At 39.1% G+C, this 27,755-nt stretch overlaps 2 pseudogenes; both read right to left on the minus strand.

Annotated features, from left to right (window-relative positions):
- Window positions 1–11,974: 11,974 nt before the first annotated feature.
- Window positions 11,975–13,217, minus strand: LOC127136833 (plasma membrane ATPase 2-like; annotated as a pseudogene).
- Window positions 13,218–24,120: 10,903 nt separating this feature from the next.
- Window positions 24,121–26,035, minus strand: LOC127136834 (plasma membrane ATPase 2-like; annotated as a pseudogene).
- Between the last annotated feature and the right edge of the window lie 1,720 nt (window positions 26,036–27,755).

A 27,755-nucleotide genomic window follows, 5' to 3' on the forward strand; every position in this document is an offset into this window, starting at 1 on the left:
TCACGAACGTTGAATGATGACAACGCCTCTACTCGGTCCACACGAACAGATTCCTTCAATCTCAGTGTTAGCTGCTACGAATGAAGGCTTTGAGTGAGAGAGAGAGAGAGAGAGAGAGAGAGAGAGAGAGAGAGAGAGAGAAACGAAATTGCAACTACTCAAATGCTTCTACACAAGGGTTCTATTTATAGAACCACTTGTGTGGGCTACAAGCTAAAAAGCCCACTTAAGTGTATGTGGCCCATATCTTATAATATGCCAAAATCACTTAAGCGCGTGGTACCTTACCATATTTCGTATTCTACTTAAGTATATCGTACCTTACGATGTTCTACAATTCACTTAAGTGCATAGTACCTTAGGCGTTCCTTAGTTACTCTATCTCTCATAAATCCGTCCTTTTGTATGCGACCCTGTAGGTTTTCGCGGCATTGGCAATTATATTAAATCACGTATTTAACATAATAAACAATGAGCGGTATCTAGCAACACATCACTGCTACCCAAGACACGAAAATGTCATGTGATCTGACAAATCCTTTTGTGATAATACTTATGTGTATAATTACCCTTTTGCCCTTATGTCTATATTGAACACAAGGCCTAGACCATGTCATCCTTGTCCAGTTCAATATTGGGCCCATAGACATTTATCATGTTACGCAGAATGGGCAAATTCCATCTATGTCACTCATGTCCCTTAGCATGCTTCATGGAGTACCCATTAACTGTCTTTATGGTCATCTAGTTACGGACAACATTTGATCAACAATAAGGCACTCGACTCTACATCTAGGGTCCATAGTGGTTTCAGGTCGAAGGGTGGTATACACCATTATCACCATGAGAATAACTTATGACACTTTTCATAACATTCTATATAGTATTCTCATAGCGGGTCAATCCAGTGTAAATATTACTCTTAATATTCATACCTATGTTTAAGACTTGATAACTCCTTATCCATGATCCATGAGATGTGATCATCAGTCTATATACATAATAGTCTTAATGCTTTAATGTTATCCCACTTCACAATAAAGCTCGACTACGGATACTTTAAGAATAGTGTCCTTATGTTTAATGTGATCACATGATTAAGTCACACTTGATACATTAAACGGACTAGCTATTCTAGGGACTTTATTAAACAAACATAATAAAGAAAAAGCCTTTTATTATTAATAAATAATTCGATACAAGTACCAAAAGTATTGGCCTCTAGGGCTTACACCAACAATCTCCCACTAGCACTAGAGCCAATCAGGCATACCCCTAATGGCCATAGATCTAGTATGGCCATCATGCTTCTACTGTGCAAGAGGCTTTGTTAGTGGGTCAGCAATATTGTCAAGTGTAGGTACTCTACATATTTTCACATCTCCTCTATCTATTATCTCTCGAATGAGGTGATAACGCCTAAGTATGTGTTTGGATCGTTGGTGAGATCTAGGCTCCTTAGCTTGTGCGATAACACCATTGTTATCATAATAGAGACCAATGCGATCCATAATGCTAGGAACTATGCCAAGTTCACTAATGAACTTTTTGATCCAAACGGCTTCCTTTGCTGCACTTGAGGCAACAATATACTTCGCCTCGGTTGTAGAATCAGCAACTGTATCTTGCTTTGAAATTTTCCAGCTCACAGCGCCACCTTTTAAGAAAAACACATAACCAGATTGCGATCTAAAGTCATCCTTATTTGTCTGGAAGCTAGCATCGGTATATCTAATTACAGCTAGCTCTTTCTGACCTCCATATATCAAAAATGAGTCCTTAGTCCTTCTCAAATACTTAAGGATATTCTTGACAGCTACCCAATCACCAAGATCAGATTGGTACTTACTCGTTGCACTTAAAACATATGAGACATCTGGTCGAGTACATAACATGGCATACATGATAGGTCCTATTGTAGATGCATATGGAATCTTATTCATGCGATCCCTTTCTTTCTTAGTTGAAGGGGATTGTGTTTTTAATAGACACATGCCATGTTGCATAGGTATGAATCCTTTCTTGGAATCATGCATATTAAAGCGTCTCAGCACTTTGTCTATCTATGTACTCTGGCTTAGGCCAAGCAGTTTTTGTGATCTATCTCTATAGATTCTGAATCCTAATATATAGGCTGCTTCACCTAGGTCCTTCATAGAAAAGCATTTCCCCAACCAAGACTTTACTTGTTGTAGGGTAGGGACATCGTTTCCAATTAGTAATATGTCATCTACATATAATACCAGGAAAATGATCATGCTCCCACTAACCTTCTTGTAGACACATGATGGAACCCTGGTGATACCTTGTTGATTAATTTCAGCCCATCCGGGTGAAACTTGCATATGATTCCTATGATCATACGATCATTTTACTGAAATTGGTTAGGACTCTGACGATCCTCTAGTCGTTACAATTCATATGATCAACCGATCATTTGAGAATCCTGGTAGGACTCTAACGATCCTCTGGTCGTTGCAATTCCTATGATCAACTGATCATTTAAAATCGGGTAGGACTCTGACGATCCTCTGGGTGTTATAATTCCTATGATCAACCGAGCTTTTGGAATCTTGGTAGGACTCTGACGATCCTTCGGTTGTTGTAATTCCTATGATCAACCGATCATTTGGAATCTTGGTAGGACTCTGACGATCCCTCGTTCGTTATATGTTAAAACCCTTTGTATTTGACGGAACTTATCCCATGTGTGGGATAGGTTGTTAAGTTGGGGATATGAGAGATTAAAACCTGCTCATTGGTTGATAACGATCATTCGGGATGGTCGATTTACTAGAACTATTCTCTTGAATGCTCCTGCTGGGTGAGCTTATTGGGGAAATCCTTTGTTTAAAAGGTGTTTGTAGAAGTATTACTTACTGGGGAAGGCCAATAAGTGTCTCTACTTAAGGAACTGTACTGGTAGAGTTGGGGATTGGACTTTTTAGAGCCGTCACCAATCCTATGTTATGTGTGCATGTTCGTATGGATGCATGTTTTTGAGTTTATGTATGTGCTTATGCATGATGCATTATTTGGGTTATCGCCTCTTTAATGATGTGTATGATGAATATTATGGGAATCAGGGTTTCTGTAGCATTTAGACTCTTCAACCCCTTGAGACCTTGATATGTCAATGGAATATGCCATGATATTCTCGGTATCTGAGATTGCTCTATATGACTTGAAAGAAAGAAACTCTCGTACTAGTTAAATTATGACTATTGATTAGGAACCTTGTGTCTTGATTGGGATGCATTGCTGGAAGACTACGGTCCCTTCGATGTTTCAAAATCAAAGTAAAACATGTTTTGAAAGCTTTTTGTTATACCTGATGTTTCAATGCATTATTCAAAAATAGTTGATATTTGATAATCAAGCAGGAAAAAAATTAAAAATAAATAATAAGGTTTGAAGAAACAAAAACTTTATTTATTGAATTTGACCTGTAAATGGGCGATAATACATAAGGAAATAATTCCTGTAGGAGGAGATTATTAAAAATTGATAAAGGAAGAATATAAAATGGCAACGAAATAGATTATTCATATTCCTATTGAACCCGACACATGCTACTATTCCTAGTTCTTCAAGGTCACAATACTTTGCTTCTGACGATGATGATTGAATTGATTATTCCCCTCTGATTTCTTGTTATAGTATGGCTCAAGTCCTGTAGTCATATGCCTTTTGGATATCCCTAATTTTTTCCTGGACCGCTCTTTTCGAGTCTTATTCCACGGGGATGATATACCCTTTTTTTCCTAAGCCACAATTTTTGGGTTTTCGACTTATCGGGTTATTATTTTTGTAGGTCCCTAATTTTTCCCTAGATCGGTCCTTCGAGTTTTTAGTCCATCAGTATGCCCTAATTTTTACCTAAGTCTCCCTTTTAGGCTTTCGACTTATCCTCTCTTTCTATGCATAGTATTTTTTGACTGCATCGAAGTTCATAGGTCGTGGTAACTCCATTCCATCCATGGTTGTGAGAATTAAGGCTCCACCAGAGAAGGCCTTCTTCACGATGCATGGCCCTTCGTAGTTTGGGGTCCATTTTCCGCGGGGATATTTTTGGATGGGTAATATCTTCTTGAGCACCAGGTCACCTTCTTCGAACAACCGAGGACAGACTTTCTTATCAAACGCTTTCTTGAGCCTCCACTGATATAATTGCTCATGACATATTGCAGCCATGCGCTTCTCTTCTATGAGGTTTAATTGGTCGAATCTTGTTTGTATACATTATTTCTCTTCCAATTTAGTCTACATCATGACTCTCAAAGAGGGGATCTCGACTTCGATATGGAGTACTTCCTCGGTGCCATATACCAGAGAGAAAGGGGTTGCTTCTATCGAAGTGCAAACTGAAGTTCTATAACCATGTTATGCAAAAGGTAACATCTTGTGCCAATCTTTGTAGGTTTTTACCATCTTCTAGATAATCTTTTTGATATTCTTGTTAGTTGCTTCTACTGTACCGTTCATCTTTGGTCTATAGGGTGATGAGTTATGGTGTTTAATTTTAAAACTTTTGCATAACTCGTCCATTACTTTGTTATTTAGATTCAACCTTTTATTGGTGATAATCTTATTAGGAATGCCGTAGCGACAAATAATCTCTTTCTTGATGAATCATGCAATCACTTGTCTCGTCAAGTTGGTATAAGACGCGACTTCTATCCACTTGGTGAAGTAATCGATAGCAACCAGAATAAATCGGTGTCCATTTGTAGCTTTTGGCTCGATCATCCTGATTATGTTTATACCCCGCATGGAGAAAGTCCATGGCGATGTCATGACATTCAAGGGAGTAGGTGACACATGTACTTTATCCGCATATATTTGACACTTATGACACTTCTTAACGTATTTGAAGCAACCGTACTCTATAGTCAACCAGTAATACCATGCTCTGAGAATTTTCTTAGCCATTGTATGTCCATTGGCATGAGTGCCAAAGGATCCTTCATGAATCTCTTTGATAAGCATGTATGTTTCATATCCATCCAAGCATCTGAGCAAGACCATGTCGTGATTTATTTTGTAAAGTACATCATTGTTGAGGAAGAATTAAGATTCCAATCTTCTGAGTGTTTTCTTATCTCCGCTTGAAGCATTTGCAGTGTACTCTTGTTTCTGAAGGAATTGTTTAATGTCATAAAACCAAGGTTTATTATCCATTTTCGCTTTAACTACTATGCAATATGTTGGTTCATCCACACGTTGAATCCTTATAGAAGGTGTTTCATTGTACCACTTAACTTTGAACATGGATGATAAAGTGGTCAGTGCGTCTTCTAGTTGATTCTCTTCTCGAGGAATATAATGGAAAGTGATCTCATCAAAGTAAGTGATCATCTTCCGGACGTGGTCTCGATACCTGATTAGCTTAGCATTATGTGTTTGCCATTCTCCTTTGATTTGATTGATAACAAGAGAAAAATCTTCATATACTTCTAAGATCTTGATTCTTAGGTCGATGGCTTCATCGATTCCTAGGATGCATGCTTCGTACTCTTCCATGCTATTATTACAGGTGAAACATAACCTAGTTATAAAGAGGATATGGTAACCTGTTAGAGAAGTTAGGACAGCCCCGATTCCATGTCCTTCTGCATTTGAGGCACCTTCAAATATAAGTTTCCATCGTGATCCTGGTCCAGGTCCTTTTCTGGACCTGGGGTCTCTCAATCCATCATCACCAAATATCTTCGCCAGGGAAGTCAAATTGTATAGGTTGATAATTTTCCATTGGCTGATGAGCAAGGTAATTTGCTAACACACTCCCTTTGATAGCTTTTTGTGTGACATATTAGATGTCGTACTCAGTCAATAACATATACCACCGGGCTATTATTCCAGTTACCGTCGTCTTTTTGAAAATATATTTGATAGGATCCATCCTGGATATTAGCAAAGTAGTATGACACACCATTTATTATCTCAGACGCCGAGCAACCCATACTAGAGCGCAACAAGTTTACTCCAAGAGAGAATATCGGGATTCTCAATAAGTGAATTTCTTGCTCAGGTAGTAGATTGCATGATCTTTTCTTCCAAACTCATCTTGTTTCCCTATTACACATCCCATGGAACCGTCAAGTACTGTTATGTACCTTATAAGTGGTCTTCCTGGAACTGTTAGTACCAAGATAGGTATCTCATGCAAATATTATTTGATTCTATCGAAGGCCTTTTGACAACCTTCATTCCACTTGATGGCTTGATCTTTCCTGAGCAACTTGAAGATTGGTTCACAAGTGGTTGTAATATGTGAGATGAACCTAACAATGTAGTTTAATCTTCCCAAGAATCCACAAACCTCTTTTTCTCTCCTCGGAACTGATATATCCTGGATGGCTCTGACTTTGTTAGGATCAACTTTGATTCCTTTGTGGATGACTATGAACCCCAATAGTTTTCCTGATCTGACTCCAAAAGTTCACTTTGTAGGATTCAAACGTAACTTGATTTTCCTCAAAGGATCAAACAACTTTTGCAAGTTGGCTATATGATCTTCTTTAGTCTATGATTTGGCAGTCATATCATCACTATAGACCTTTATCTCCTTGTGAATCATATCATGGAAGAGAGTCATCATTTCCCTTTAGTATGTTTCCGCGGAGTTTTTCAATCCGAAAGGAATTACCTTGTAAGAGAAGGTGCCCTAAGGGGTGATAAACGTGGTTTTCTCCCTGTCTGTGGGAGCCATCTTTATCTGGTTATAATCAGAGAATCCATCCATGAATAAGAAGACCAAGAATTGGGCAGTGCTATCTACCAACACGTTAATGTGTGGCAGAGGAAAGTCGTCTTTAGGACTGGCTCTATTCAAATCTCGGTAGTCTATGTGTATTCTGACTTTTCCATCTTTCTTTGGGACTGGCACAGTGTTAGCAACCCACTTCGAATATTTTGCAATAGCTAAGAATCCTGCGTCGAGCTTCTTTCTAACTTCCTCTCTGATTTATAGTGACATGTCTGATCTAGTCCTCCTCAATTTTTGCTTGACTGGAAGACACTCTAGTTTGAGTGGTAGCTTGTGTACGATGATGTTTGTGTCTAGTCCTGGCATATCTTGATATGACCAAGCAAACATACTTGCATACTCATGTATAAGCTCGACCAATATTTTCTTGATTTCATCATTTAAGGCAGTGTCGGTCTTAACCTCTTTCTTGTTTTCCTCGGTTCCCAGATTGATCACATCCACTGGTTCCTGGTAAGGTTGAATTTCTTTGTCCTCTTGTTTCAATAGTCTGGCTAACTCTCCAGGAATCTCACAATCGTCCTCATCGCCTTCTTTCGCTTGGTTAATTCGGAATTCAAAGTCGTAAGGGATTATAACAATGTCGTCTTCAATAGGTTCATTTATTAATTTGCATGAAGGAAGATTTTTATTGTTATTTATTTTTTGAATGATGTGCTAGGAATGAGAGTGCATGAAAGATTTATTTCCATTTTTTCGAAAAGAAAACTTGAAATGAAAGGAAAAAGATCTTAATTAAAAATAAAATGAAATTTTATTCACAAATAAGTTGTTAAAACAAAGGGGGTCCTACAAAGCTCGTCCATTTTCTTTGGGCAAAGCAAAGGACTTATTATCATTTCAAAAAATAGTAAATTACTTTGAAATAGAAATCATCTCAAGAATCTTGATGGCCTTCCAATTATTGAGAGTGGTATCTGGTAAGCAGTGACACACCAAGTTGGGTATTGCTTCTTCTTCTTCTTCAATTATAGCCACACGACCTTCACTTATGTACCCAACATTGTGGAAAGTGTCTTAGAGGGTGCCAAACTTCTTTTGATTGGTCTTATGAGACTCTTTATTAGCCGATTTCTAACCCATCCCAAACCAGTCCTTCTTCTCAGATATCTCCCACAGCTTTCCCCAACCCAATGTATCTATGCTTTTAATCAACTTTGTCATCTTCTCCGATGGCGAGGCTGACTTTTCTTTCTTGGGAACATTTCTTCTTCCACTGACTACTTCAATTTCCAAGGTTTGGAAAGGTATCGCCAGTGTTTCTCCATCTACCTCTATGTATCTGAATGACGAAAGGTGACTAACAAACATGTATTATTCTCCTTTGACGATTATCAATTTATCATCTACTATGAACTTCAACATTTGGTGAAGAATGGAAGTAATGGCTCCTACAACATGGATCTAAGGTCGTCCTAGAAGACAACTGTAAGATGGGTTAATGTCCATCACTTGTAAGGTAATAAAAAATGTGTGTGTCCCCACCATTATTGGTAGGTCAACTTCTCTAATTACCATTCTCTTCGAGCCATCAAAAGCTCTAACTACTAACGTGCTAGCTTTCATGGATGTTCTTACAGTATTCGACTTCTCGAGAGTGTTCTTAAGCCAGACATTCATAGATGAGCCCGTATCTACTAATACCCTTGAGAGGAGGCTATCATGGCATTTGACTGATATATGTAAGGCCTTGTTGTGGGCTTGTCCTTCTGGCGGTAATTTGTCATTGTTGAACCCCAAACAACTGGTGGCAGTGATGTTAGCTACTACTTCGTCAAACTGGTTTACTATTATGTCGTGGGTAACATACACCTCATTCAAAATCTTCAGTAGAGATCCTCTATGAGCCTCGAAACTTAGCAAAAGAGATAATATAGATATTTTAGAAGGCGTCTGGTTTAACTAATCTACCACATTATAATCCCTCTTTTGATAAGCCTCAAGAATTCTTCATCTTCTTCTTGGGGCACACCCTTCATAGAAGGTCCTTCCCCTGATCCTACAACTTATTTTCCTTTGAACTTTCGGGAGTAGTCTTCTTTGGTGGTTGTTGAGGAGCAAACACTTTTCCACTCCGAGACATATCTCCAATAGCAACTAAGTTAGTCATTGCTGGTTTAAGTACTAGAGGCTTCTCACCCACATATGATGTAGCACTATAATTCCAGGGTACAGACTTAGTACTTTCATAAGGAAATGGCGTAGGAACATTGAAGACAAAAGGGTCTTCTGACTTTATCGGTACTGGAATCTGAAAAGGTATTGGAATCGGTATTTGAATTGGTGCCTGAGAAGACATTGGTACAGGAATCTGAAATGATGCATGCGCCTTTTCTCTTTGGTAAGGAATCTCAAAGGGTATGTGCCCCTGAGATTCTATAGCTGAAACATCTTCTATCTTCTTTGTCTATCCGATTTGAACCAAACCTTAGTCCATCATCTACTGTAGGAACTTTTTCATTTTCTCACATTTGTCTGGATTGAGCAGACAAAATTTAAAATCCGTGTGAAAATTTTCAAACAACTCGTAGCCAACCAATTTATCACGGATCATAGACATATGGGTTTTCAATTGGTATACCCTTTGGATTAAGATATTGTCTTCTGATTCTTCAATACGATTGACAACTAGGCCATTATGCCCTGGCATTGGATTACTCTTCACATTTTTATCTTCGGCAGTAAAAGAAATAATCTTACAATTGTACAGGTTTTATACCTTGAATTTGAGAGCCCAACAGTTCTCAATAGTATGCCCTGGTGAACCAACATGAAAATCACATATGGCGTTAGCATCATAGCCACGAGGAGGAGGTGTTGGTGGATGCGCAAGAGTTTTAGTCTTCACCAACCCTCTTTGTAGTAAGTAAGGAAAGATCTGAGTATATATCATTGGTATAGGATCAAAGTCCTTCCTAGGCCTCTGTTGATCCCTTCGGGGATACCTATTCTGTTGTTGATTTTGCGGAGGTGGTGCCCTAGGTTGTTGGGCTTGAGGCCTAAAGTATGCCTGATGTGGGTACTGATTAGGATTTACTGTAGCCACATAAGGATTGTAAGGCATCTGGGAATACCCATCAATAGTAACAACATTAGTATCACCCTTCTTCAAATTATTGTTGTTAGAGTACCTTTTATTATTATGTTGACTAGAAGATTATTTTCCGATCTTACCGCTCTTCAACCCATTCTTGATTCTTTCCCCGATTATCATCAGATCAGCAAAACCTGTTGATACTGATCCTATAAACTTTTTGTAGTACGGGGCTTGTAAGGTTCCCATGAACATATCCACTAGTTCACTCTCCAACAGCGGAGGTTGTACACGGGAGGCCTATTCCCTTCACCTCTCAATGTACTCCTTGAATGATTCGTTGCCCTTTTGTGATAGATTCTATAATTGCATACGATTGGGAGCCATGTCTAAGTTATACTTGTATTGTCTTAGGAAAGCATTAGCCAGGTCTTCTCAAGTATTGATATGGGTTCTCTCCAACTGCATATACCAATCTAAGGATGCCTCACCTTGACTGCCTTGGAAACTGTGCATCATTAGTTTCTCATTTGCTGCGTAGGCAACCATTTTCCTAATAAACATTTGGAGATGGTTCTTAGGGAAACTGACGCCCTTGTACTTCTCAAACTCAGTGGATTTAAACTTTGGAGGTATAATCACGTCTGGTACTAAGCACATCCCCATAGCATCGACTCTGAAGACATTGAAACCTTCAACGACCTTCAACCTTTCTTCCAGGATCTTATATTTGTCATCGACCCTTGGTTCCCTAATAATGGCAGAAGGGTGAGCAACTGGTTTACTCTCTTGACCCATACCCTTGTGGTATTCATCCTCGTATTCTTGGCTTAGGTCCACGTAATTGTCTTGTGGAACCGATATTTATATGGGACGAGATGCCCCACTCTGAACAAAAATTGGGATAGACCCTTCAGGATGAAGGGCGTTAATTTTTGGTGAAGTGATATTAGCTTCAGTCCCTTGGATATCATAGATGAAAATCCTTGCAGGGGTTACTGTCCATAGGTGGAGGGGTGGATGTGGAAGCATCCTTTCTTTTTTCAGCCTTAGCTTCTCTTGCCATCATGTAAGTGATGACGCGCGTGAGCTGGTCTATTTTGTCTATTTTGTCTTTCATTCATATTTCAATTACGTCATTCATTCATTTACATGCATGATCTTAAAGTATCTTACATGAATGTTTGGAAGCTAAGACTCAAGGAACTTTTTGATAGTATTCCTACCTTGGACGAACTGGAAGGGTTACAGAAAGTTGTGGGACGTCTTTCCAACCTTTTGGACACTGCTTTAAAATTTTCATTGAGTTCCTCATCAAGATCCCCACAAATGTTTTCACCATATCAAAAAATCTTGTGGACCCTGAATGCATGGACTTCAATGGATGCAGTGAATATGAAAATTGCAAGTTTTATTCTCGAGATGTGGTTTAACTGGCACGAGTCTTTGTGGGCATGCTTTCCTGACTTTGTTAAGAATTTCTCCAATATTGAAGGTTTTGATAACAACAGTATTTCACTACCCCACATGCTCATTCAGCCTGTGTGTGCTTCAATTGTGTTACAGATCACGAAAAAGCTCACATGCTATCAAGGAGTCTTGGGTGCAATGTCTCAAGTGTAGAGTGTCCTTGTCCAATTTATGGAATTGCTATCATCATGGGGAATATTTTCCTAAATTTCTTATGTCTGGCGCTAGTGCCAGTAATGGTTGGTACTGGTTTTGAAATGGGGAGGGTCAGTTGGAAGTTAAAGTCTTTCGATAGTTAGTCGCATTGGTTACATGTCACTGTATGGATATAACTTGAATGAATTTATTGTTGCACTGCCGTAGGTGACGAAAGGTTTGCTGCATACAAGTTCCGTAGGTTTTGCTGCCGTTGTTGGCCTGCTGCATACGGCACTGCCGAGCTCGTTTGTGACAGCAGAGTTTGATGACTGCATGATAATTCAATATTTAATATCAGGTTTCCAGTTCTGTTATAGGGTGTTAACACATGACCTGCTTGTTGGATGGAAATGGATTGTGTTGGCTAGGCTGCAGACTAAGATTGGCTTTTGCAGGTGGATGTTATCTTGTCACGCATATTGCAGGCTGAATGGTTTGGTCCCGTCGTAACCGCTATGATGCTATGTAGTGGCCTAACACAACACCGTTAGCAAATGTTTCCTTCAGTTTCCCACTGTTTGGTAGTGGATAATGGTACCATCATTCAGCATGATAATAATAAGTACCATAAGGGACGGAAAGTCGAACTTTCGTATCAAAGCCAGCAACATGAAACCAAGCACAATACAAAGTGTAATTGAGACTGCATAAGTCACATAATTCTTTATTCTTTGAAAAACAACACTTATGATAACCCTAAGGCCAAGTTCGGTTCAAATAATATCTGATGCACTTCGAGCTGCATCAGTAGCATCTGCAACAACTACCAATGTCAGCCTTCTTAAGAGCAGGTTTATCATTCACTCCATCACCGGTCGTCCCGCAAATATGTTTCCTAGCCTGCAAGCATTTCACAATCTCGTACTTGTGCTCAGGAAATACCCCAGCAAATCCATCAGTCTTCTTGATCTGCTCATCTACTGGAAGAGCTGTAACAGCAACACCCTCTTCTGCTTTGACCGAGTAATGACGAAGATGGATACATGTTTGTTTCAATCCCAAGCTTCCGGGCAGTTTTCTTGGTTTTTAAATTCTTTGCTTACATCACTATGCAGCACATGAGTTACATCACACGTGAGCATGGTAGTTTCATCAGCATCCTGTCTTACTTGGTTCAGTTTCCACGAAAAATGCTCTAAATTGGTGACACCAATAACATGCGGGAACCTCTTTACAGTTGCTTTTGAAAACCATTAAGCACCATGCAGATCATTTGGTTTGCACTTGCAGGTGCGATGCAGAATTGGACATGGCCTTTGAATCGGTTCCGTCGTTTGAAGTATTTTTGGAGAACGAAAGTCTCGACATTGTTGGAATAGGCGTACTTGGACGAGGAGGGCTTGGTCTTCTAGAGAAAGGGGATGTGGATCTAGAGCTTACTCTCGATGGTGCAATCACCAGTTTTGGAGTTGTTCTTTCTTGATAGCGTGAGAATATGTCTGATGTTGATATTGAATGGTAGAATCCACCAGTTCATCAAGTGATGTCCTTGGCTTCCAACCAAGCTACTTAGTGATAATTGTCATGTCAGGGATGCGCCTATCACTGTCATCATATCCTTTTCCATAGAAATCCTCTAAAGTCACATCCAGAGTTGATAGACTAGAGGCAGCAGTTGAATAATTGTTTGATGGACTTTGTGAAGTTGGTAAACCTTTGGCTGCTAAAGAGTTGTTCCTTACATGGGTCAGCAGCAAACATAATTGTCGGCATATTTGATAACCTTGCAGTAGCACCAACCTGCATGTTTTGTCTCCAAACAAGCAAAATAAAAGTGCGCATCAGTCCGATAACAATAACCTCAAACTATGCCAAGGCTGCGGCGACATAAACACCCAAAATCAGTAATTTGAAAATGCAAACTTTTCAGCTGAGTAACTTACAATGGTGAAATTTTTTTACTAGCGGTGAAGTTTAGAAATGAAGAGAATTGAGAGAGGGACCACTAGCTTGAGTAAAGACAAAACCTCTAGTATCCTCCGTACAAGATCCTCCACTGCACATCAGAGGAAAGAGATTAGTAGCATATAAAAGAAGGACCACTATTCACAAAACCCTAGAATTTTTGCGGCTACAGTTCAAAAAACCCTAGAGGAATTTAATTCGACGGCAAGGAGGCGAAAACGAAAAACCTAACGAAGACTAAGAGGGAGAGAAGTCTAAGAACACCAGACCTTTTTACCGCCATTGGACGAAGCTCGCATTGGAGGCGAAGGGGGAGTGTGACCGACCAACAAGAGAGCATTTGGAAGAAAGATTCAGGCGCTACTTTCTCAACCGCAGTTTGGTTTCGTTAGTGACAGGTAAATCACCTTCTCGAACCATTGCTTTTGATTTCCTCTCGATCTCGACCGGTAATGTTCTTCTTGACCATGGAGTATGGTTTTATGTTGATTGCTCAATTTTATATTTGGATTGTTATCCATCTTCATGGGATTCGCGACGGTCTTGAGTTGCTTACTGTTCGTTAATGGACGACTTTCCCTTTTGTGAATTTAGGTCTCTCGTGAGGGAGGGAGATGAGTTTTGTTGGGTTTTATTGATTTTTGCTCTTGCTTTCAAGTTTTATGATTGTTTTTTTATTGTTTTCTTCCGTTGGAATCATTTTGCTTTAACCAAGGTGTTGACCATTCATTCCAATCGTTTCTCATTAACAGCTAGTAACTAGCCATAAATGCCAGCAACTCTCTTGATTCTAACCCCACAGCCATGCGGCTAGGGTTGTCTTTTGAATTCTTTAGGGATTCGGCGCATGGGCCAGCCTAGAAGCGGATCTTCACCGACCCAAGCCCATGCGGTGCAAGGGTATTGTGGGCTTGTTTCTAAAGCCAAAATCCAATGGACCATATTTGTTTTTTTTAGTGTTTTTTCGGTTAATTGGTTTCCACCCCCATTTTGGTATTTGTTGGTCCTAAGCCTAGCAGCAGGAAACTCGTGGTCGGGTGGAGATGGAGATAGCTCATCTCCCTCTTTGTCCTGGGTTTGATACCCGTTTCTGACATATTTTGTTTTGCAGCATTTTAATTTCTATTTCACATTTCCTTTTAATCCCCTCATTATTCCTAATGTTTATTACCCCTTTTATTTTAATTTTATTTATTTTAATTGTTAAACATCGATTTTAATTTGTGGATTCAACAATTTCCATGTTGTTTATCCATGATTATTTTTATCGATACATCGATAGTATTTCCCCGCATTTTGATTAATCACATATGACATTTCGATTGTTGTTAATATATGCAAACCGGCTTTGAGCACATTATTTAGGTTGTGTGTCCCTCAATTTCCATCCGTGCAAATCCCGATTTTACTCCTTTTGATTTAATTTTTGATTATCTTGTAAATATAACTTGTTGTGTTATTTATTTTCTTCATACGGCTTACTCTTGGGCTTTCTTACAATGAGATAGCTCTCTTGCACTTACACTCATACATCGCATTGCTTGTTGTTTGGGCCCGATTTAATTATTTCATTACTTTGAATCCCCATTCGATAAAATGTACCCCCACTCCCATGGCATGTAATAATTTTTATCGCTTTTTATTTCTTTATTTGCTTAACTGTTTAGTTAGCTACTAACACAAGAATAAAATCAACCATTTCCAACAGATCAAAAATAATGACTCGAACCAACGTCGAGTATTTTCTCAATAAACAAATCAATCTGTTTCTTCCTCCCATTCTACTCCATTTCTTTCAAACCTTCATCAAATGCTTGATCCAACGTCAAGCCATTTGTCATAATAAAAACTCAAAAAATATTAATTCATATTTAAGACCTTTTCAATAAAGATGGAAATGGAGCGTGGTGGATACCATGCACTCCAGAGGGTAGGGTTCGAGATGGATGTCTCGCCTATCCTAACTCTCGCCATCATCCAAATTTATCTATTCTGTTTCTCTCAAACCTTCATTCAAACCTTTCTCTTAAACGTCCATCAAATGCTTGATTCAATGTCAAGCAATTTTCATAATAAAACTTAAAAATACTTAATTCCTATTTAACACTTTTTCATTAAAGATGGAAATGGAACGTGGTGGATACCACGCACTTCTGAGATTAAGATTCGAGGTGGATGCCTCGCATATCTTAGCTCTCGCCATCGTTTAAAATTTTCAATGCGGTTTCTTCAAACTCTTTCTCAATCAAACCTCAAAAACACTTAATTCTTACTAAACATTTTTGCAAATAAGATGGGAATGGAACATGGTGGATACCACGCACTCCTGAGACTAGGATTCGAGATGGATATCTCGCTCATCCAAGTTCTCGCCATTATTCAAAACACATCAAACCAATCAATTTTTTTTCTCTCCGTCGTGCGATTAACTCTTAAACCTTTTCACAAACGAAAGGTACTTTGTTTCAAAACAATGAAAGGCAATGTTTTTCCACCTGTTTTGGGTAGTCCAACAATGTTTTCATCGATTTGACACAAAGTAGCTTTCGCTAAAATCGACCAACAAACAAACATTTTTCTACCCAGAACTACGTAAGCCTTGATTTCTTTGTTGAGATACGTAGGAGCAGGATTTGTAAATCTTGCCAGGCCCACTAATAAAAAACTTAGGTTTAGTCCTTCGTCAAAAATCCAAAAATATTCTCCTCTCTTCTATTCTTTCTTTCCCACTTAATAACTTAAAGCCTAACATTTCAAACTAACACTAATGCGCACAACTGACCTAATGGTTCCCGTTGAGTACAACGGACGTGAGGGGTGCTAATACCTTTCCCTTGCGTAATCGACTCCCGAACCCTAATTTGGTTGCGACGACCAATATCATTGTCATTCTTTCTTGGGTTTTATCGATATTTCCCCTTTCCTTTTTAGGAATAAATAAAGTTCGGTGGCCACTTTGTTCAGTCCATCATTGCGAGCGTGCGATTGCGCTTCGCTTAAGTCGTGTTCTCATTTTTTTGAGGTACGACAGATGGCGACTCTGTTGGGGATACTGATACCTCATCCCTAAGTGAGTCAAACCTAGTTAGGACGTTTGTGTGCCTTTGCTTGTTTAACTGTGTGGCTTTTCCTTATTTATTGCTTTTATTATCTTTATTGTTATATTGATATATTTGTTGTATATTGGTTCCACTGTGTTGGGTACTTGATATTTGATTGCAAACCATGTGGGAAAGACTCTACACCCGAGTCTAGAGTGAAAAAACATAAGATAGGACGATGGTTGAGTAGTACAGACTCCCGAGGTGAATACTTCGTAAGAGTCGGTACGAGAACCTCACTTAGAGTATATCCTTTTGCAAATATTGTTGCCCGAGGTGTATACCTTGTAAGCTTCAATGTTTCAAAGGGGTCCATGACTATAAGAACCTTTAGAACATTGAACCTTTGGCCAACTAGAAATGATGATTGCGTAGTATGGATTCCCGAGGTGAATACTTCGTAAGAATCGATACGAGAACCTCGCTCAGAATAGATTCTCTAGACGGAGTTGACTATCGGAAAGTATTTTTCGTAAGCGTCAAACATTCTTTTGAATCCATGACTCTGAGTACCCTGTCTAGAACCGAGTTGATGGTTGCGTAGCGCAGACTCCCGAGGTGAATAACTTCGTAAGAGTCGGTACGAGAACCTCACCCATAATAGATTCCCTTGATGGAGTTGACGACCGGAAAGTATTTTCCGTAAGCGTCAAACATTCTTGTGAATCAATGACTTTGGGGATCCTTTGTAACAAAGCCCTAGATCATACCCGGTGAGAACCTATTCTTGGAAAGCAATCAGATTCATCAGTACCTCAGACTTTTAAACTCGTGAATTAAAAAAAACAAATATGCATGGCTTGCATTGCATTCATTCACATTCCATTGCATCTGCATCTCATTATAATGCATGTCATTTTCCAGACAAAATACAAAAAAAACTCATCCATCCTTTGTCCATGATTCAACAAAATGATTCCCGACACGCGTTTAGAACAAGGAACCATGTCTCAAGAGATGATGGACGAGCTAAGGAAAGGTCAAGAAGCATTGAAGGAGGAACTCAATCTTTTGAAGAGCCAAGTGGGATGGGTCGTGGAAACCCTGCAATCTTTATTGAGAAAAGAGGGCCATCCCATACCCATTGCTACAACAGAGGGAGCTACTACTCCATATCCATCTGGTGTTACCCCAAGTCAAGGGAAATTATATATGGCAACTCCTCACCTACTAGCGTATGGACCTCCCTTAGGATGTCATCATCAACATCCTCTGACTATTCCTCCTCAAAATCACCGAAGTCATGTTCAAAGCAAAAATCAGAATCAGAACAAGGGGAACAAAAATCACAACAACCCAATTCCGGTGCCATATAACAAGCTCTACCCACAACTGATCTAGAATGCTTTGGTGACCCCTCGAGCTCTCACACCTGCGTCACCATATCTGCCATGGTACAATCTAAATACAACATGTGAATTCCATAAAGGGGCAGTGGGACATGATCTAGATTCTTGCTTAGCGCTGAAAGCCTTGGTACGAGAGCTGATTAACAAAAAGAGCTTAGTCTTTGAAGAAGATCACCCGAAGGTCAAGTGTGAATACCATATTGGAACAATAGGGCACTCCATCGAGGAATGCAAGAGTTTTAAGTTCAAGCTGCAAAGATTGATTGACATTAGGTCACCAACACTCAAGGAGGGAAGCTCAGGTACATACATCTTGATTTCTGGGCCAAGTAGCGAGAAAGGTAAAGGACCTCATAAACCCCTCAAGGTTTTGTACCACAAGGAAGAAGTCATGGAGATGGCTAATGAGATATCATCGTTTCCCGATAAGAGAATTGAGATATCACCTTGGATTTCTAATGTCACGACCCATGGCAACGGAAGCAAAGGAGAGGTGAGTAGTGGATCCAAGAGGGTTGCATCCAACGATCAGATTGAAGGAAAAGAATTTGAAGATCGTCGTGCCAATATCAAAAAGTTTGTTGATCCTAACCTTCAAGTGGCTGAAAATGAGTAGTTAGCAATGCCCGAAGTGCCGTACCAGCAAACGCTACCTTTTGGTCTTCATTACAAAGAATCCTGGTTTGCTCTTCATCCAAATCAACAAGCCCAAGGCCCGAGATATCGAAATCAACATAGGCCTCAAAATAACTTGGAAAGAAGAAATGATCCTCGTCATCCAATCCTCATGACATATAGCCAACTCCTACAACCTCTGATTCAAAACTCGTTGGTGGTTCCCAAGTCTCTTAAGCCAGTTCCACAACCTTACCCACCCAGGTATGACCCAAATGTGAAATGTGGATATCATGCCGGATCAGAAGGGCACTCAACTGAAGACTGCAATGCTTTCAAAGCCAAAGTACAACAGTCGATTTACAACAGGTACATAGCCTTTCGAGAAGTAAGCTTGGTGGTAAACGTTAACCCATCGGCCGGATAAGTGCGAAGGTCTCAAGGGGTGTCCCCATAGGTTAATGGATCAAGTTTGAAGAAGTCATTCCCTAAAGCTGGCAATCATTTGGTTGTTTCAGCATTTCTTTTGTAGTTTCCTCGCATGTTGATTGTTAATTGCTTTTAAGCATCGTTGTTTTCTTTGAATTGGTAAGATTAATGAAATGTTTATGCATCTTTTGAATTGATCCATTCGTATTCACTCGTTTTTCATTCATGTTAAAAACAAAAATACTCCTCTTATTCACTTTTGTTTATCAAACCATTGTGTTAACAAAGATTGGAAGGAGGATGATGAAAACGAAACACCTGAAATTGTTGTGGTATGCTTTTGAGTAAAACCTTGTCGATGATGTAAGGCATTGTTTCAAATCCCCAAACACTGAAGTGATAAGGAGTTAATCCCTAGACAACCACTTTGAGCCTAGAAGTTGGTGTTTATTTCGGATCTAAAACCCTTAATCTTAACCTGGGGCAGGGTAGTTGTGTTCAGATAGTTTGACCGTGCATTCGATCTTTAAAAAAAAAAACTGTCCATATGTACGCCCTCCAATTAGGTTCAACCACATGTTATCCTTCGCGCATATGTTGAGGTGTCGAAGAAGTTGAGAAAAGCTAAAATTAGTGTTGGTTGATCCTCATCCACCAATAACCTGGTAGTCAACACGTAAAAAAATAGAAAAAATTCCGCTAAGTCAAACACCACAAAATGACTTAGGCAAAAGTCAGGGCATCCCGATGGACCGAAAGCTTCAAAGAAGCGGTCCAGGAAAAATTAGGGATAAAGAAAATCAATCAAAAGAGGTCACTAAATCCTCAACAAAAACAAAATAAGGTGACTTCCATTTCAAGAAAATCTCACCTTGAACCCTCATTTTCACTTTCGCACCTTCGAAGTCGAATGCATGTATTGAATTAACTGAACATAGGAACTGGAGATCATCAAGAAGAAGGGGTGGGTAAAAATAAATTTTGATCCTTATATCCTTTTGTTTCAAAAAACCGTGAACGAGACCACGTTACAATCCTTAAAAGACCTAATTGAGGCAGAGTTTATTCTGAAAGCATACTACAACAATGTTGTGTTAACCTGACTCCAAATGATTTTTGTTAACCATTTGATGGCACATACTTGCATGTTGTGAATGACTTGATCATCATTGTGTTCTTATCAATGACTCGTTCACTGTATTTCACCCGTTCATATCAATAAACTCTTATTTCAAATTTTTGCATAAGCACTGCATTAAAATTACCATTTTTGAATGCACAATCTTATTTGCGAGTCAACACTTAGCATTAAAGAAATTCCAACAATATACAATTGAGGAATTTGATAAGGTGAAAGAAGTCCAGTCATGGGAAAATCACTTTGAGTATCATTCAATCCGATCCAATCACTCTAAGGTTCACTTAGCAAAAAGTGATTTGCTTCAAGACTCAGACCGAGGCAAGCCACCTCAGAAGCTCATTGAGTCCAACTATCCAAAGACAGTCAATCAGAAGTCTACCATTCCAGGTTTTGGTGAATTAGGGTCAGGTCACTGCGGTATGCAAACATTGGGGCAAGCCATCTCGAGATCGTCTCATGTCGAGCTGTTTCAAACTCACTTTCAAGGTGAACATTTTCAAGGACCCAACATACTAGGGCAAGATGAGCCACAGAGGGGCAAACCCCTTCATATTTTCAAATTACTCAAACAAATTCTGCCATACGTCAACAACTATTGATTTTGAGACGAGTGCCCGAAAGTTATGCTAGCACGATTCATTAATCCTCCGAAAGGATCCATTTGGCTAAGTTGTGGTCGTCAAGATTGATAGAATTCTCCTTTGACAATATCTATCACATATATTTGGTTGAGTTCTTGGTGTTGAGGAATCATGATCTCCATAAGAAGCCTCTACAACTCTCGGTCCACTCAAGTGTCATCATTTTCATATCATGCATAAAAATAAATTCAAATCATGCATAGCCAAAATGTACTTCATGCTCGGTTTGCATTCATTCAGGTCTCGTTGTTGATCCCATATCCTTTGACCTCTAATTCCAGTTTGTCTTTGGTGCCATTAAAACCATCATCCGGGTTTCGCAATCATTTTCAAGACCAACCCAGTTGGCACTTATTAGAAAATTTTCCATTAGGCTCAATTCCTTTTTGGATTATCCGATGAATTTCCGGATTACTCCTTGGTTTATTGATGTATTTCCATAACTTGTCTGATGTGTTTCCAGATGTTTCCTCACCTATCTGATGTATGCTCAAATATGTTTGGCTTGTATTCTGATGTATTTCCAGAATTTCCTCGGCGTATTATCGGATATGTCTGTATTCTGTTGTATCTCCAGAATATCACTTGTAATTCTGATGCATTTCCAGAATTTGTTTCTTTTACTCTCGATTAATTCCCGAACATGTCATTTTTGTTTTGCCACACTTCCAGAACCCTTATGCCATTCCCTAGCACTATTTTAAGGCTCATTGGTGTCTCATAAAATTCAGTTGTCACTAGCATTATTCCAAGCTCAGTTGTTACTAGAACTCATTTTAAACCCAATTGTCGTTGGCATCACTGTCAGTCTGTTTGTAAATACATTTGTGATTGATATCTGAAGTTTGGTTGTCGCCAACATCATTTCAAGTCCAGTTGTTGCTGGCAAACTCCGTTGTAGCCGATAATTGTTTACTAATGACTTTCATCAAGTCCAATTGTTATTGGCACGTACAGAGAGTTTGAGTACCCTGTCTTTCCTGATGGTTCCGTGAAAGTCATGTATGAGTCATCATCTTGAGGAGTTCCCAGAAGCTTGGAGGTTTTTTCGTGTTAGAAAACTCCAATGATGTTGGTTTTGTTTGATTTCTCTGTAAAGAATCATCGTAGCCTTTTGCGTGGATGATCTACTTATAAGAAGACTCCCGTTTATCTTTGTTTTGCATAAATTCCCTGTTAGGAATCTCCAAAATATTTGATTGGATGAATTTCTTGTGAGAAATCTCCAGAACTATCAGATGTATTTTAAAGTGTCAGGTCATGTATGAACCTATTGATGAAACTTGCCTTGTATGTTTTCCAATATTCTCAGGTCATGTATGAACCTATTGATAAAACTCCCTTTGATTTTTCCCAAGTAATGTCAGGTCATGTATGAACCTGCTATTGAAAACTCTTTGAATAGTCAAGTGTTGTCAGGTCATGTATGAACCTGCTGTTGAAAACTCTTTGAATAGTCAAGTGTTGTCAGGTCATGTATGAACCTGCTGTTGAAAACTCTTTGAATAGTCAAGTGTTGTCAGGTCATGTATGAACTTGCTGTTGAAAATTCTTTGAATAGTCAAGTGTTGTCAGGTCATGTATGAACCTGTTGTTGAAAATTCTCTGAATGTTCCTGTTTTGTCAGGTCATGTATGAACCTGTTGTTGAGCCTTTATTCCAGTATTACCAGGTCATGTCTGAACATGTTTTGAAGAATCTTTCTCTATGATTATTTTAGTGTTGTCAGGTCATGTATGAACTTGTTGATATAATCTCTTTGATTTTTCTATTTGTTGTCAAGTCATGTTTGAACTTGCTGTCAGAACCGTTCTTAGTATTCCCCAGCATTGTCAGGTCATGTATGAACCCGTTGCTGTTGAGTCTTTATTCCAGTATTACCAGGTCATGTCTAAACCTGTTTTGAAGAATCTTTTTCTTTGATTATTCCAGTGTTGTCAGGTCATGTATGAACCTGTTGCTGAACCTTTTGTTCCAATGTTGTCAAGTCATGTATGAACTTGTTGTGGAAATTTTCTCAAAATATTCAAGTTGTTAGTAAGTCATGTGTCAACTTACTGTCAAAATATCTGGTGTTCTAAGTGTCGTTTGTCAACTTTCACTTCGAGTACTCCCCAGTGTGTGTCTGACTCTCCAGCAGGATTGTTATCCCTAACGAGTTGGTTGTACATTGTTTTTCTATTTCCCTATGGGCCATCAGAGTTCCCCACAGATTGGTTTGTCTGTTATAACATCTCCTGTTAAAGGTTCACCATATCCCTAACAGATAAATTCAGAAATAAAAGTCTTTCACCCATGCATATCATATCATAGCATTTGCATTTTTCAGGATCAAAATCCGGGTCTCCATGGTATTTAACCATCCTCCACTGTGATCCGATGAAAAAGTGTTGTTTTATTTTTCTCTGGTGGAGGATGTTTAAATAGGGGCAACTGTCATACCTTGATTTTGGCCCTGAAATTTTTTCTCCATCACTCATTCATTTTCTTTTCTCCTCATGACCATTTCATCTGATCATGAATCTATCCACCGACTTGTTTTCTTTAGACTTGTCATCATCTGCTATTCGATAAATCTTTGGGCCTTGCCATTTGTTTTGGGTGTAAGGTAATTAGCTCCCTTAGTCAAGAAGGACTTGGAGCACATTATCATTCGATAAGAATCAGATGGAATCTCATGACTTTTATTCTCATGTATACAATTCAATCCATGTTTTGTCTCCCTCATAAGACACCATTTACCCATTGTTCAAGTTTGTTAATTATGTGGTCGTTCACATTCCTTTGTCCTGTTCCTGATCGTGGCTCACTTCTAATGAATTCCTATACCAAATACAAACATTACATTCATTCAATCATTCATATTCATTTTTCATTTATTCAATATTCAGAAATTCCATCCATATTTCTCCATTCATATTCATTTTTCCGTTTATTCAAGATTAGAAAATTCTTTACATATTCCGTCTTTCATATTCATATTTTCTATTTCACATTTTTTCGTTTTTTCACATCCAAAATTTGCATTCATGTTTCTTCATTCGTATTGGAAAATTTTCCATTCATATTCAAAAAAAGTTACACACTCATTCATATTTCAATTACGTCATTCGTTCATTTACATGCATGATCTTAAAGTATCTTACATGAATGTTTGGAAGCTAAGACTCAAGGAACTTTTTGATAGTATTCCTACCTTGGACGAACTGGAAGGGTTACAGCAAGTTATGGGACATCTTTCCAACCTTTTGGACACTGCTTTAAAATTTTCGTTGAGTTCCTCATCAAGACCCCCACAAATGTTTTCACCACTTCAAAAAATCTTGTGGACCCTGAATACATGGACTTCAATGTATGCAGTGAATATGAAAATTGCAAGTTTTATTCTCGAGATTTGGTTTAACTGGCACGAGTCTTTGTGGGCATGCTTTCCTAACTTTGTTAAGAATTTCTCCAATATTGAAGGTTTTGATAACAACAGTATTTCACTACCCCACATGCTCATTCAGCCTGTGTGTGCTTCAACTGTGTTACAGATCACGAAAAAGCTCACATGCTATCAAGGAGTCTTGGGTACAATGTCTCAAGTGTAGAGTGTCCTTGTCCAATTTGTGGAATTGCTATCATCATGGGGAATATTTTCCTAAATTTCTTATGTCTGGCGCTAGTGCCAGTAGTGGTTGGTACTGGTTTTGAAATGGGGAGGGTTAGTTGGAAGTTAAAGTCTTTCGATAGTTAGTCGCATTGGTTACATGTCACTGTATGGATATAACTTGAATGAATTTATTGTTGCACTGCCGCAGGTGACGAAAGGTTTGCTGCATACAAGTTCCGCAGGTTTTGCTGCCGTTGTTGGCCTGCTGCATACGGCACTGCCGAGCTCGTTTGTGACAGTAGAGTTTGATGACTGCAGGATAATTCAATATTTAATATCAGGTTGCCAGTTCTGTTATAGGGTGTTAACACATGACCTGCTTGTTGGATGGAAATGGATTGTGTTGGCTAGGCTACAAACTAAGATTGGCTTTTGCAGGTGGATGTTATCTTGTCACGCATATTGCAGGCTGAATGGTTTGGTCCCGTCGTAACCGCTATGATGTTATGTAGTGGCCTAACACAACATCGTTAGCAAATGTTTCCTTCAGTTTCCCACTGTTTGGTAGTGGATAATGGTACCATCATTCAGCATGATAATAATAAGTACCATAAGGGGCGGAAAGTCGAACTTTCGTATCAGAGCCAGCAACATGAAACCAAGCACAATACAGAGTGTAATTGAGACTGCATAAGTCACATAATTCTTTATTCTTTGAAAAACAACACTTATGATAACCCTAAGGCCAGGTTCGGGTCAAATAATATCTGATGCACTTCGAGATGCATCAGTAGCATCTGCAATAACTGACAATGTCAGCCTTCTTAAGAGCAGGTTTATCATTCACTCCATCACCGGTCATTCCGCAAATATGTTTCCTAGTCTGCAAGCATTTCACAATCTCGTACTTGTGCTCAAGAAATACCCCAGCAAATCCATCAGCCTTCTCGATCTGCTCATCTACTGGAAGAGCTGTAACAGCAACACCCTTTTCTGCTTTGACAGAGTAATGACGAAGATGGATACATGTTTGTTTCAATCCCTAGTTTCCGACCAGTTTTCTTGGTTTTTAAATTCTTTGCTTACATCACTATGCAACACATGAGTTACATCACACGTGAGCATGGTAGTTTCATCTGCATCCTGTCTTACTTGGTTCAATTTCCACGAAAAATGCTCTAAATTTGTGACACCAACAACATGCGGGAACCTCTTTACAGTTGCTTTTCAAAACCATTCAGCACCATGCAGATCGTTTGGTTTGCACTTGCAGGTGTGGTGCAGAATTGGACATGGCCTTTGAATCGGTTCCATCGTTTGAAGTATTTTTGGAGAACGAAAGTCCCGACATTGTTGGAATAGGCGTACTTGGACGAGGAGGGCTTGGTCTTCTAGAGAAAGGGGATGTGGATCTAGAGCTTACTCTCGATGGTGCAATCACCAGTTTTGGAGTTGTTCTTTCTTGATAGCTTGAGAATATGTCTGATGTTGATATTGAATGGTAGAATCCACCAATTCATCAAGTGGCGTCCTTGGCTTCCAACCAAGCTGCTTAGTGATAATTGTATGTCATGGATGCGCCTATCACTGTCATCATATCCTTTTCCATTGAAATCCTCTGAAGTCACATCCAGAGTTGATAGACTAGAGGCAGCAGCTGAATAATTGTTTGATGGACTTTGTGAAGTTGGTAAACCTTTGGCTGCTAAAGAGTTGTTCCTTACATGGGTCAGCAGCAAACATAATTGTCGGCATATTTGATAACCTTGCAGTAGCACCAACCTGCATGTTTTGTCTCCAAACAAGCAAAATAAAAGTGCGCATCAGTCCGATAACAACCTCAAACCGTGCCAAGGCTGCGGCGACATAAACACCCAAAATCAGTAATTCCAAAATGCAAACTTTTCAGCTGAGTAACTTACAATGGTGAATTTTTTTACCATCGGTGAAGTTTAGAAATGAAGAGAATTGAGAGAGGGACCACTAGTTTGAGTAAAGACAAAACCTCCAGCATCCTCCGTACGAGATCCTCCACTGCACATCAGAGGAAAGAGATTAGTAGCATATAAAAGAAGGACCACTATTCACAAAACCCTAGAATTTTTGCGGCTACAGTTCAAAAAACCCTAGAGGAATTTAATTCGACGGCAAGGAGGAAAAAACGAAAAACCTAACGAAGACTAAGAGGGAGAGAAGTCTAAGAACACTAGACCTTTTTACCGCCGTTGGACAAAGCTCACATTGGAGGCGAAGGGGGAGTGTGAACCGACCAACAAGAGAGCATTTGGAAGAAAGATTCAGGCGCTACTTTCTCAATCGCAGTTTGGTTTCGTTTGGGACAGGTAAATCACCTTCTCGAACCATTGCTTTTGATTTCCTCTCGATCTCGACCGGTAATGTTCTTCTTGACCATGGAGTAGGGTTTTATGTTGATTGCTCAATTTTATATTTGGATTGTTATCCATCTTCATGGGATTCGCGACGGTCTTGAGTTGCTTATTGTTCGTTAATGGACGACTTTCCCTTTTGTGAAGTTAGGTCTCTCGTGAGGGAGGGAGATGAGTTTTGTTGGGTTTTATTGATTTTTGCTCTTGTTTCAAGTTTTATGACTGTTTTTTTTATTGTTTTCTTCCGTTGGAATCATTTTGCTTTAACCAAGGTGTTGACCATTCATTCCAATCGTTTCTCATTAACAGCTAGTAACTAGCCATAAATGCCAGCAACTCTCTTGATTCTAACCCCACAGCCATGCGGCTAGGGTTTTCTTTTGGATTCTTTAGGGATTCGGCGCTTGGGCCAGCCTAGAAACGGATCTTCACCGACCCAAGCCCATGCGGTGCAAGGGTGTTGTGGGCTTTTTTCTAAAGCCAAAATCCAATGGACCATATATTTTTTTTTTAGTGTTTTTTCGGTTAATTGGTTTACACCCTCATTTTGGTATTTGTTGGTCCTAAGCATAGCAGCAGGAAACTCGTGGTCGGGTGGAGATGGAGATAGCTCATCTCCCTCTTTGTCCTGGATTCGATACCCGTGGTGTCATATTTGGTTTTGCAGCATTTTAATTTTTATTTCACATTTCCTTTTAATCCCCTCATTATTCCTAATGTTTATTACCCCTTTTATTTTAATTTTATTTATTTTAATTGTTAAACATCGATTTTAATTTATGGATTCAACAATTTCCTTGTTGTTTATCCATGATTATTTTTATCGATACATCGATAGTATTTCGCCGCGTTTTGATTAATCACATATGACATTTCGATTTTGTTAATATGTGCAAACCGGCTTTGAGCACATTATTTAGGTTGTGTGTCCCTCAATTTCCATCAGTGCAAATCCCGATTTTACTCCTTTTGATTTAATTTTTGATTATCTTATAAATATAACTTGTGTTATTTATTTTCTTCACATGGCTTACTCTTGGGCCTTCTTACAATGAGATAGCTCTCTTGCACTTACACTCATACATCGCATTGCTTGTTGTTTGGGCCCGATTTAATTATTT

This window comes from Lathyrus oleraceus, chromosome 4, assembly GCF_024323335.1.
Source record: "Lathyrus oleraceus cultivar Zhongwan6 chromosome 4, CAAS_Psat_ZW6_1.0, whole genome shotgun sequence".
In the NCBI taxonomy this organism is placed as follows: domain Eukaryota; kingdom Viridiplantae; phylum Streptophyta; class Magnoliopsida; order Fabales; family Fabaceae; genus Lathyrus; species Lathyrus oleraceus.